The sequence below is a fragment of the Malania oleifera genome, chromosome 9 (genome assembly GCF_029873635.1).
Source record: "Malania oleifera isolate guangnan ecotype guangnan chromosome 9, ASM2987363v1, whole genome shotgun sequence".
Taxonomy (NCBI): Eukaryota; Viridiplantae; Streptophyta; class Magnoliopsida; order Santalales; family Ximeniaceae; genus Malania; species Malania oleifera.
The window spans coordinates 10,257,143-10,269,555 of NC_080425.1; the positions used below are offsets into that span (position 1 = coordinate 10,257,143).

The 12,413-nt window shown below is 34.9% G+C and overlaps 1 non-coding gene across 1 annotated transcript; it reads right to left on the minus strand.

Moving 5' to 3' along the window:
- Nucleotides 1-12,052: 12,052 nt before the first annotated feature.
- LOC131165132 (small nucleolar RNA R71) lies at nt 12,053-12,159 on the minus strand. The gene has a single exon (XR_009139453.1). It is a non-coding gene; the product is annotated as a small nucleolar RNA R71 (small nucleolar RNA).
- Nucleotides 12,160-12,413: the final 254 nt, after the last annotated feature.

Below are 12,413 nucleotides of genomic sequence, written 5' to 3' on the forward strand. Positions count from 1 at the left end.
TTGTGTCCTTACTTCAAAAATTCCAAGAATTCCTTTCTACTGTGGTTCTCTGGAGTAGTGGCTGAAGAAGTATCATCGAAAAAAATTCCTAAAATCGGGCACACAAGGGTCATAGCTTCTCTAAAAGGTACTAAAACATCGTATCTCTAAGGTTGTTTAAAAGCAGTCCACCCATCTTTCAGCCTTTCTGTAGCTTCTAGGTGGAAAATTGAAGGAGTCCTCTTTGTCATCGGGGCACTTGCAGCACTTTGCCAATACTTTCTTCATTTTTCTTGCATCCAGGTTTTGGCGACTGTTAGGATCAGCTCCTCTAAATGCAGACTAGGGATTCAATTCTGTGGAATTTATCTATCATTTACACTTGCTGGCCTGCAGGACTGGGGGGCATCTTGCTCCCCTGGAGATTGTGCAAATCTCCAGCCATTGACTTGCTGAGCATAACCAACTGGAAATACTTGAGTTTTGAAATTCACCTGTTTGCTGTCGACCGAGGGGGGAACCTGCATTCCCTCAATACATTTTCGCCCATGAGCACTTACCCCCCTAGGGGGTCCATTCCTAAAAAATTACACTAAAACCAGGCTTAGAAGGGACCTTATCTTAAATTGACGTATCTAAATAAAACCATATTCTTGAAATTCCTTAATTTCCTTAAAAAATCAAGATTGCGGTTCATACAAGATAGAAAAATCCACAAACCGATAATAGTTTGTACTATGGACTTTCTAAAAATCGTCACCCCGAGAAAGAAACAGAAACCAATGGACTTGGAATCTTGCTACACCATGCAGAAACAAAACAGCGCGAATTCCTTTTGTATATACTTCGGGTAGTGGTTCCGTACACTCTAAAGTTTACAGAAATTGGGAAACCTAGGCGTTGATTACCAAACTGTTAGGATCTGCCTAATTTTTTACCCATATACAAATATTCATAACTTATTTTATTTATTCTTTTTCATAAAAAAAAAACAATTTCATAAGAAAACTTTGATATCTTGCTAAAACTTAATTACAGTCCTGAATTAAACCCGAAATTCCATGGGTGCCGGGGTGGGGGATGGGGGGATATAAACCTGTCATACATCTTGCTGACCTAAAGTAAGCGAAAAAAAAAAACAGATTTAATACCATATGTCATTACAATGCTGGGGGCACAAAACAACAAAAAAAAACTCTACTAGGGAATCTGTCAATATATTATACAAAAAAAATCCATACAAAAGGACCAAAAAGCCAACCCATAACTCAACTACTACCCTTCTAAAAAAAATTTTTTTTTTTTTAGGGGTTTTTAGTTTTTTTGGGTTCCCCAAAACCCTTTTTCTACAGTTGCCCCAGGAGCTCTATCCGCCATTTTCCAGAATTCTTGAAAATTTTTTGTTATTGGTTGGGGTTGTGAGGGAACACTCTCATAGGGAAAAAAACGAAATTCGTTGTAATAGTAACCATGGTTTATTATCGTGCCTGAAAAAACATTTAAAAATGTACATAAATGTATATATATATTCCTTATAATATATAGATATATATATATATGATAAAAAATTGGGCGCCTGTATTAAAGTTTTCTGAGTAAAACATTGGATTCATCATATCATAATAAATAATGTATTTAAATTCGGTAAAAATCATGTAAAACTCTGTCTATTAACAACTATATCAATACTTGAAAATAATTACCCAGGATGGATAGTAATGATTTGTCATGTCCTTATCCCACATGGATAGGGTGTGGGTGGGCGCCCGCCGTTGGCAGGGACCGAGGGAATGGCTTGGCGGCCCACGCTTAAGTCAACATTTGATCTGTAAGTTATGATTGGGCTTGCCGCCTGAGTCTGTAATTGACTAAGGGGAAAACACCTTGAAACTACATTTAAGCCAAATCCACTTGCCATCTCCCCACATCCCATTCCTAAGATGTGGGGCGCACTAATCTAAATTATTACTTGAAACTTAAAAAAACTGTAGCTACAATTTACCATGCTTTTGAAAATTCTAGGACTAAGTCAAACCATCCGGAGGTTTTGAGTAAAAAAACCATATAGTACATTCGTATTATGAAAAAAAAACATGTTGTTTCATATTTGTCAAAGTAATCTATGGACAGATAAATTTTTTCCTGTTTCCTGGACATTTAACTGTCCATAATTACGGGAAGGTCTTCCGCAGACTTTATTAAATCAACGGGCATCTTTTGTTGTCCATATATAACATGTTGGGCCATAATAATTAGCATATAAATAATCTTTAAAAAACATATAAGTCACACCTTTGCCCCGGCTATACATGCAAAAATACTAAAAAAATAAAAAAATTTATGGCACTAATTGTATAAGATTTTCAAATCATAGTTGAGATACTGTTTTGATGGATTTTTCTGAACAAACGATCTTACACACACCTTGCTTATCTTCTGGAAAAAAAATTATATGACTTCTGATCAATAATATAATTTTAATGGGAAAATCCATTTTAATCATGGCACCAACAAAAATGTGAGTTATTACCCTAAAAACATAAAAATCTGGACTCTGACAATCATAGTTTATGATAAATGTATTTAAAATATATTTTCATGTTCAAAAAACAAACAGGATTAGCAAAACACATGCCATAAAAACATAAACGTTAATTTTGAAAATATAAATTTTGTATAATTTAATAAAATAAATTCATGGGAAAAATGTTGACTTAATTGATTACCCTACCTGGCCTTTATTGGAGAGCCCACCCAAATCTAAAAACAAACCCTAATCCGTTTAAATGTTACGAAACTCAAAACACCCTAAAAATTAACATTTACTTAAAAAAAAACTCAAACAAATGGACCTCCCAAAAATAACATTTCCCCTCAGTTCAAAAATCACCAAATAAACTTTATAAAAAATAAAAAAAAAAAACAACTACCTATATTTTGAGGATTTTGGGTTTGCCCAAAAAAAATGCTCCAAAAAATCAAAATTTTGTTTTGGCAGTATTATTAGAGAATCTTCGCGGAGTAAAAAATGGCAGCTTCACCCCCGATGGTCCCAAAAACCGGCGGCGGAGAATCGAAGTCGAAAATTCTAGAAGAGAAAGTAGAGAGGTTAGAGGTTCTGAGAGAGGGGAGAGAGAGGAGAGGGAGGGGAGAGAGAGGAGCGAGAGAGAGAGGAGGCGAGGTTAACGATGCAAAAATCTAGAAATCTCGGGGAGTTGGCATACTTTTATAGATGTGCTTTCGTGTCGGGACATGGGACCATATTGGCCTAGTCGACGAACCCAAAAAGGAGGTTCATTCAAACGATATCATAACCTTCGTCGATGAACTTCAAACCCTAAAATCAGCCCTCTTTGGGTATCTTTTTTTTCAACGAGACATGTGCCCACGTCGATGTGCCCAAGAAGGTTGTTTCGTTAACGAATGCTCTGCGTTCGTCGATGAGAACCCTGCTAAGTCCCCCTCTGGAAAATATCTTGTCTCTCTCCTTCCTTTATTAATTAATTGCTATATTCTCCTGGGTCTCCACAGAACGAGTGAGACTGTGGCATTGGAAGCCAGAAGGGGATTCCTTGTGAGTTGAAGGTGGAATGTCAAATTTGCCAAATTATTTGCCCTTCTCGACAAGGAATGCCAATAGAAATTTTGCATGCCACTAGGGTTTTCTTTCCTTAGACTGCTTGATTTTTATAATGACAAAAGAAATTGAGAGGAGACGGAAAATTGTACCATGAGAGGAGTGAAAAGGTGCGAAAGATGAAGATGAAGATGTGCGGAGATAAAGATGAAGAGGTTGAAGACAACCAAATGGTTGTTTGATTTAGGTTTTGAGACATGGTAAGAATTTTCATTTTGAATGAAGTTGAAGAGTAAATTTGGAATTTTAATTTTTGTCACCTTGGGACTATTGGATTTTTTTCCTTCATGCTTTTAGAAGTAGTTTAATTAGAGTGTTGTATGAGCATTGCATGCAGTGCCACATTCTATTTGTGATATTTAAATTTACATCCACTTCATGCAGATTTTATTCTTATTATAGATTATATAATATATATATATATATGTAAACACAATAAAATTCAAACAAAAAAAAAGATATAGTAATTTATTTTTCAATGAAATTTAATAAAAATCTTATCATGTGTAATTGCATTTTAAAATTTTGGTCTTGGCTAACACATACATATTATTTCAGTGGCTCTCCAACATAAGAATAATAATAATAATTATTTCAAATTATTTAAAGAGTATATATACTCAATTTCCTAAACATTTGTGCTCATGTAGAATTTGCATTGCAAGTAGAAATAGTAGGGTCCCTATATGTGATTCCCAACTAGAAAACTTGGCAAGTGTAATCATCTTTTTACTATTGCGAACTAATAACTTTATTTAAACTGACTTTAAAATGAGAGAATGAAATAAAAATGCTCCTTTCTAATGTTATTTAATCTTGAGCAAGTGTAATTCATCTTTTTATATTTTTGTTATCACTTTCACATGTTTGTGAAAAAATTGAAATCTAATATTATAGTATTTAGTTATTTTGAATATTTGTTGCTAGGATATTTAATATCAAAAATGAAATTTTTCATTAAATCATTCAGTTTATACATATTTTTAATTAAAATAAAAAATAAATGATCATATGAATTTGAAATATAATTAAAATAAAGTGTCCATAATTTTTTTAAAAAAAATAAAAATAACAAAATTTATTCAAAAAATATTTTCTTTTTCTATTTTGAAATTATCATGTATAGTTAAAGTGTTCTTGTAAAGTGTATTTTGAAATACAATAAGTACAATAATTTTTATTTTTATTATAATAATTTCTATTATTATTATTTAATAATTTTTTAGTTTTATACTCTATAAGTCTATTCAAAGACAAAAATAAACATTTTCTTAATCCATTTTTTATTTTATTTTAGTTTTACAAACATTAATCAACATATTGCTGATTTTATGAATACTAACCAAACAAGTTGCTTATTTTTCTATTTTTAGATTTCATTTTGATTTTCAATTTTTATTTCTAATTTTATTTTTCAAAATTTTTTACTATGATACAAAACATCAACCCCTATGAGAGCATCGGGGACACGTATTTGCGTGGGAAGTTGACCTAACAATGGAACCGGTAAAGAGATTTCCTCTTGTATTATCTCGGAAACATTGTATTTGGCAAGAGGCCAGATATGAAAGATGAGTTTTTTCTGCTTTAAATGTTGCAGGTAAGAACATACCTCGATTGTTTGCAGGGTGGGAGAGAAGCGAAGGGAGGATGAAAAATATATATAAACAAAAAAAATTGGAAACCAAAGACTAAGGATGGTGTGATAAAAACTGATACTGACATGGATAAAGGGGCAAAGAGGTGATGCAAGAAGCAAAGCCCAATAATGTGTATATGACGAAGCAAATTAATGATAGGGGCTATGAAATAGCGAAAATCCCTGTGGTTCAAGGAAAAGGGGATCATGTAAGGCAAAATTCTGATATACTGCAGAGGGGATTAGAAAATAATGGGAATGAAGGTTCAACAGAGAGGAATGAAAGGGTGTGTGAGGAGGTCGGGTGTGATAAGATTCCTCGAGTCTCAAATGATGAACCTATATCTCAAGAGGAAGTGGATCATGTGGATAGTTTTAAATTGACTGAAGGAGGGGACCAAGGTTTACATTATAAGGAATTGGCTCGAGGTTATTCGTTCGAGAGGGAGGAAGGTGAAATATCAATTTTAAAGGGTAAAGAAAAAAAATGTATGAGTATGATACATGGCAGGGATGGATTTCCGTAAAAACTTCTGTGTGGAAATCTCAGAGGGTTCTCATCCGACCGCATAAATTAAATTTATGATTGATATAATTCTTTTTTGGAATATTAGGGGGTTAGGCAGGTCTAGAGGTAGGTTAAAGATACTAATTAAAAAGTTTAATGTTGGGTTGTTTGCTATTTTAGAACCTTTCGCGGCTGGGGAGCAGATGGTAATGTTGGGTAATTTTTTGATATATCACCATTTTATATCTAATGAAAATCAGGAGCGGACGGTAAATTGTGACTGTTTTGGAAGGATATAAATTCCTTTGAAGTGATTTCAATCACGACTCAAAAGATTTTCGAGTGGTTTTTTAAGGACAGACAAAGAATTTTGGTGAGTTTTGTCTATACCAAATGTTCTTATGTTGAAAGAAGAGAGTTATGAAGGCAACTGGAGGAGTGCCAATCAGATTTTCCTTGGTTGGTCTTGGGTGATTTTAATGTTATTCAAACGGATACCGAAATAATTGGTGGAAATCCAAGACCTCTATTACCTATGATGGAGTTTAATGACTGCTTACATCATTGTGGTCTCTTTGATTTATCAAGCACAGGATCACGAATGTCGTGGTGCAAAGGGTGGCTCGTAGTTGGGATAAGCTTGATCGTGTTCTTATTAATAATGGTTTTTCCAACCTATATGGTTCAGCTCAATTTAAATATCTGAGTCAGAAATCCTCAGATCATAGCCCTATGGTGGTGTATACAAATACGTCTTTCTTTCGGTATGGCTCTACCCTATTTCGGTTCTTGAATATATGGAGCTCACATGATATGTTTTTGTCGTGCATTAAAGATGCCTAGATCAGGAATGACTCGGTCTCAGGTCTTTTGAAACTTGCTATTCACCTTAAGAGAACTAAAGTTGCATTACGTGCATGGAATAAAAATGTCTTTGGGAGAGTGGGAGAAAATTTAAATGCCCTTGAGGAAAGGATGGAATATTTAGGAAATCAACTGCAAGTAGGTTTTTCTATGGATGTCGAAGCTGATTACTTGACTACTAAGTTGGAGATTCAGGTGTGGGAGAATAGAGAAGCATCTCGCCTAGGACAAATTGCGAAAAAAAAAAAATGGTTGGTTGAGGGGGATCAAAACTCTAAATTCTTCCATTTAGTTATAAATCAGAAGCAGAATAAGAGTCGTATAGACCGTATGATTTTGAATGACGGGAGGATTTTGGAGGGTGCGGAAGCAATTCATAATGAAGCAACTGTTTTTTTTCCAGAATTTTCTTTTGGAGTCTTCAACGGTTGAATAATGTGATCACTCCGAGTTAATTCAAAGACAAATTTCAGATGCTGATAATAATTTCCTCTGCGCCGAACTGACAAAAGAAGAAGTTAAAAGAGCAGTGTTCTCTATTCCCAAAGAAAGCTGTCTGGGACCGGATGGATTTGGCTCTGATTTTTTAAAATCTTGCTGGGATATTGTAAAAAAAGATCTCTTGGATGCGGCAATGGATTTTTTTTAGGGCTCTACTCTTTCCAAGTTTTTTTCCTCTTCGTTTATTGTTTTAATTCTGAAGGTGGATAATCCTTCTAGCTTTGATAAATTCCAGCTTATTAGTTTATGCTTTGTGGCTTATAAAATTTTTTCCAAGATTATTGTTTTTAAACTAACCGAAGTTGTTGATAAGTTGGTCTCGCATGAACAAGACACTTTTATTCGTGGGCGTAGTATTTTTGAAAATATTACACTTGCTTAAGAAATGATTCAGTCTTTGTACAAAAAAATCACTGGCGGCAATGTGATGGTAAAACTCAATATGGCTAAGGTTTATGATAGGGTGAATTGGAATTTTCTTCTGGAGGTTCTTAAGGCTTTTGGTTTCTCTGAGAGGTTTAGCAAACTTATAAAAAATTGTATGGAGTCCCCATGATTTTCTGTTTTGATGAACGGAACCTTTAAAGGGTTTTTCAATCTACAAGAGGCTTGAGGCAAGGGGATCCACTCTCTCCTTATTTATTCATCATAATGGAGGAGGTTTTGTCAAGGTTGCTAAGGAAAAACTATGAGACTAGTCGGATTGGTCAATTTAGTCACCCAATTGGGACCCCATTGGTGTTACATTTGTTATATGCAGATGATATTCTTATTTTTGCGAATGGTGGGAAGAGGTCTATTAGAAATTTAATTTACACTCTGGAAATGTATGAGAAGTGGTCGGGACAAAAAATTAATAAGACAAAGTCAATGTTATTCCTTTTGAAATACATCACTCCTGCTCGGAAGCGTAGATTATTGAGAATCACGGGTTTCATGGAAGGTAAATTCTCAGTTACATATTTGGGTGCGCCTTTGGTGTTTGGAAAATTGTCTTCCCAAACATTAGAGCCTCTAGTGGAGAAGATTAGAATGGAAATTGTAGGGTGGAAATCTAAGTTGCTCTCGCAAGGTGGAAGATTGATTTTATTAAGACATGTGTTGTCTAGCATGCCTATTCATTTTATGTTTGTTATTAAGGTTTCGTAGGTCACATATTCTCAAATTAAATCTCTTCTTTCTAATTTTTTATGGGGAGAGATGAAAGATAAGAGGAAGATTCATTGGTGCTCTTGGAGGAAAATTTGTAAACTTACCTCAGAAAGGGGTCTGGGCCTGAGAGATCTTAAGGAAGTTCAGAAATCTCTCCTCATGAAATTTGCCTTCAGATTACTCACCTCTAACAATTTGTGGGCAGGTTTTTTCAGGGCTAAATATTGCAAAAATGATCATTTATTAATTAGGAAGGGGAGACCAAATGACTCGGTTCTGGAAATAAATTATGGCCACCATTCCATAAGTTATGGATAACGTTAAAATTTTGGTGAGAGGTGAGAACTCTTCTTTTTTGCTCGACAAGTGGCTGTCATCAGGCCCGTTATCTGTGAGCACTGAGGATATTTTGAACAAGAAACTGTGTATTAAGGATTGCTGGCTAAATAATAATCGGAACTCTAATTTAGTAGTGGAATTGGTTGGTACCAATAAAACAAGGGAAATTTTGCATTAGGTGTTGGCGGGTAAGAGTGGGCAGGATATTTTTGTCTGGAAGCCTGCCCCCTAACGGTCATTTCTCTATAAAAATGGCTTGGGAGGCAATGAGGAGTAGAAGTGATAATTTTTTGTGGAATGACTGGTTTTGGCATTCTTTATTGCCTAGAAGAATCTCAATGTGTTTATGGAGAGCCTGGTTTAGATGTTTGACTGTAGATGATAGAATTCAAGCCAAAGGAATATCGATGGTTTCGTCTTGTGATTGTTGCGTTTAGAGAAGTTAGAAAAACATTGATCATATTCTTTCTTTAGGTGAGGTGGCTTCAGAGGTTTGGTGTCAGGCTAGTGTGGCATTGGGGATTCCTTTCCAATGATCCCTTTCCTAGAAAAACCAAATGGAAAATTGGTTCCACTATGCTAAAAATTTGTCTATTAAAGGTATATTATTCGGGCTGATTCCGTGTTTGATTACGTCGTGCCTCTGGAATTGTAGATGTAAAGTGAGAATAGAAGGAGTTTTTCAAAGTGCTGATCAAATGTGGAGATATGTTCAATTCTGGGTTAGTTTTATTGCTGAGAGCAACAATTCTTTTCCAAAATTGAAGAAGTTGGACATTAAGATTTTGAATGAGTTTCAATTAAGCATCAAGGAGTTTACGATAGGTCTGGAAAAATTATTTCGTGGGTTAAACCTTCAATAGGTTGGATAAAAGTTAACTGTGATAGGAGTTGTAGGGGCAATCTAGGTACTTCAAGAGGTGGAGGAATTAGTCGGGACTGCCTTGACATGGTGATTACGCACTTAAATTGCGTAATTACGAGTTTTAATTCATGCATTACAAATCATATATTTTTATTTAAATGTCTAATTACTCTTAATATTCTAACATTGAGTTTTATTTATAATATTTGGGTTTTATTGAGTGATTTATGAAATTTTGGTATTTGTTTATTGCAGGACAGTTATTGGAAGCTAAAAACCGATGGTATTTTGTAATCTGTGCGTAACTCTCTCATCTAATCTTCGATTTATATAATTCAAGATGCCATAGAAAGATAAGAAAACGCTCTACAATTTTCATGCTTTGAGTTTTGCGAAATATTGGTTGTATCAAGGTTGAAATCAGACGTGAATTTACCATACGCCGTTTTATGGACTATTTCGACAATTCTCTGTAATCTAGGCGTAACTTTCTTGTCTAAACTCTAATCGACACGATTCAAAATTTTAAAGAAATCTGATAATGAGTTATACAACTTTTATGTTTTGAGCATTGAGAGTTACAGACAGTAGGAGGGTCCAAATTAGGCTTAAAGGTGGAGGGCATATTGTGTACCTTTGAAAAAGGAAAAGAAAAGAAGAAAAAAATAAAAAGATAAAAAAGGTGAGATGTGACCCGGCTATGCAGCCGGGTCATCTTAGTTGGGTGAGGTGCTGGATTACACAAAGAAATGGAAGGAAAAGAAATTAAAAGAGAAGAAAAGAAAAGGATTTTGGAAGGTAAGAAAAGGAAGGTGGGATATTTTTTAGGTTTTCTTATTGGGGGCAGCAGGCGTTGGGGGTTTGGAGAGATGTGAACAAGGGGAGGCCGTGCACAAGAAGAGATTTTTAGGGGTCATCTTAGCTGGGAGACACTGCACCAAAATTTAGGAAAAAGGGGAGAATTTTTTCTTGAGGTTTTCTTCTACGGACTGCGCGATTGAAGTTCAACAAACACAGCAGCAAAGAAGGTGGCTGATGGCATAAAGAAAATTAATATCTTTTCGGAATAGGAAGGCGGTGAACAATGGCAGTGCTCAGAGTGTTTGCGACGCACGACGGCAGTGCTGCGAGTGTTGATTTTTCCCGTACGCTCCAAATAGAAGAAAATATGGTGAAATCTTTATTGTTGGATTTAATTTTCGGAATAAACTAAATTTTTGTATTATAGGAAAACGATGTAACCAGTTTCGAACTATGCTTGCTCTTTGATGCTAATCTAAAGTAGTTTTCATTAATATTTGTTTGAGTTATTTTGCGCTTAATGCTTTTAATTAACTGGCCATTAATTAAATGATATTAATTTTGTGATTTGCTACCGAAAGGGGGGATTATAGGATATATCTTGGATAATTCAGCGTAGGTAAATATAGAGATCAAAAGACTTGTATGAACTTACATAGCATTAAAAATTGAGGGTCTTATTCCGTTCTTACGTTATTAATCTGCATAATCATATGTTAAATAATAAACAAGAATAAGTTCTGATTGACTATCGAAAGAGGCTTTTGGAAAAATTAGAGATTTGCTAACAAACAGAGAATACGAATTCGACTTTACTAGATGAGTAAAACATAGTGAGAAATTAGGTGAAATCGATTTCCTAGAAGTTTTCACCATCAGTAATTTGATACGCAGCATCCAATTTTAAATTCTCCTAAATAGTTTATTTAAAGTAACTTTGTTTAAATTTCGAAGTCTAAAATTATTAATTTTTCTAAATAAAATCAAGGTTATTATAAATTTAGTTTTGGTAAAAATTAAGACATCAATCCCTGAGGATGATACTCTACACATCATTATATTATAAAACTACGATACTGTGCACTTGCAGTTTGCATTGGTCAAGTTTTTGGCGCCGTTGCCGGGGATTGAGTTTTTCTTATTTTTGCCAATATCGATACAAAGTAATCTTGGTTTTGATTTAAAATTTTATTTTTATATTATTATTTATTTCGTTTTATTTTATTTTATTTTATTTTATTATTATAATTTTTCTATATTTCTGGTGTTTTTTTTTTATGTTGGATGTGCAGTGCTAGAACTCGTGCCATTATTCCTTTTGATCCAGAGATTGAAAGAACGCTTAGAGCACTAAGGAAAAAGAGGGTATTAGCCATGGAGAACGGACAAGATAATGCGCAGCCACGCGCCTTGAAGGATTATGTACCGCCAGTTGTGAATGACAACTATTCGGGTATCAGACGCCAGCCCATTAATGCCAACAATTTTGAGATCAAACTCGCATTAATCAGCATGGTGCAGCAGGCCTAATTCAGTGGATCACCACTTGATGATCCCAATATCCATCTGGCGATGTTTCTAGAGATTTGTGACACTGTGAAGATTAATGGTGTTATTGAAGACACCATTAGACTGAGATTATTCCCTTTTTCTTTGGGGAACAAAGCAAGAGGTTGGCTATAGTCTCTACAACGTGGGAGTATCACTAGTTGGTAGGACATGGCAGAAAAATTTCTAGCTAAATTCTTTCCACTAGCAAAAATGGCCTAACTAAGGAGTGAGATTGGTCAATTCAAGCAACATGATTTTGAATCACTCTTTGAGGCATGGGAAAGGTATAAAGTTTTGATTCGACGCTGCCCACAACATGGATTGCCGGATTGGTTGTAGATTCAGATGTTTTATAATGGTTTAGATGGGCAAACGCGGACTTTAGTTGATGCTGCATCTGGGGGAACTTTGATGTCAAAGACACCTGAAGGTGCTACTACTCTTCTGGAAGAAATGGCCTAAAATAACTATCAATGGCCAATTGAAAGAACTATGACTAAGAAAGTTGTTAGAATTCATGAATTGGAGCCGTTTGCTGCACTTTCAGCTCAAGTTGCTTCTCTATCCCATCAAATTT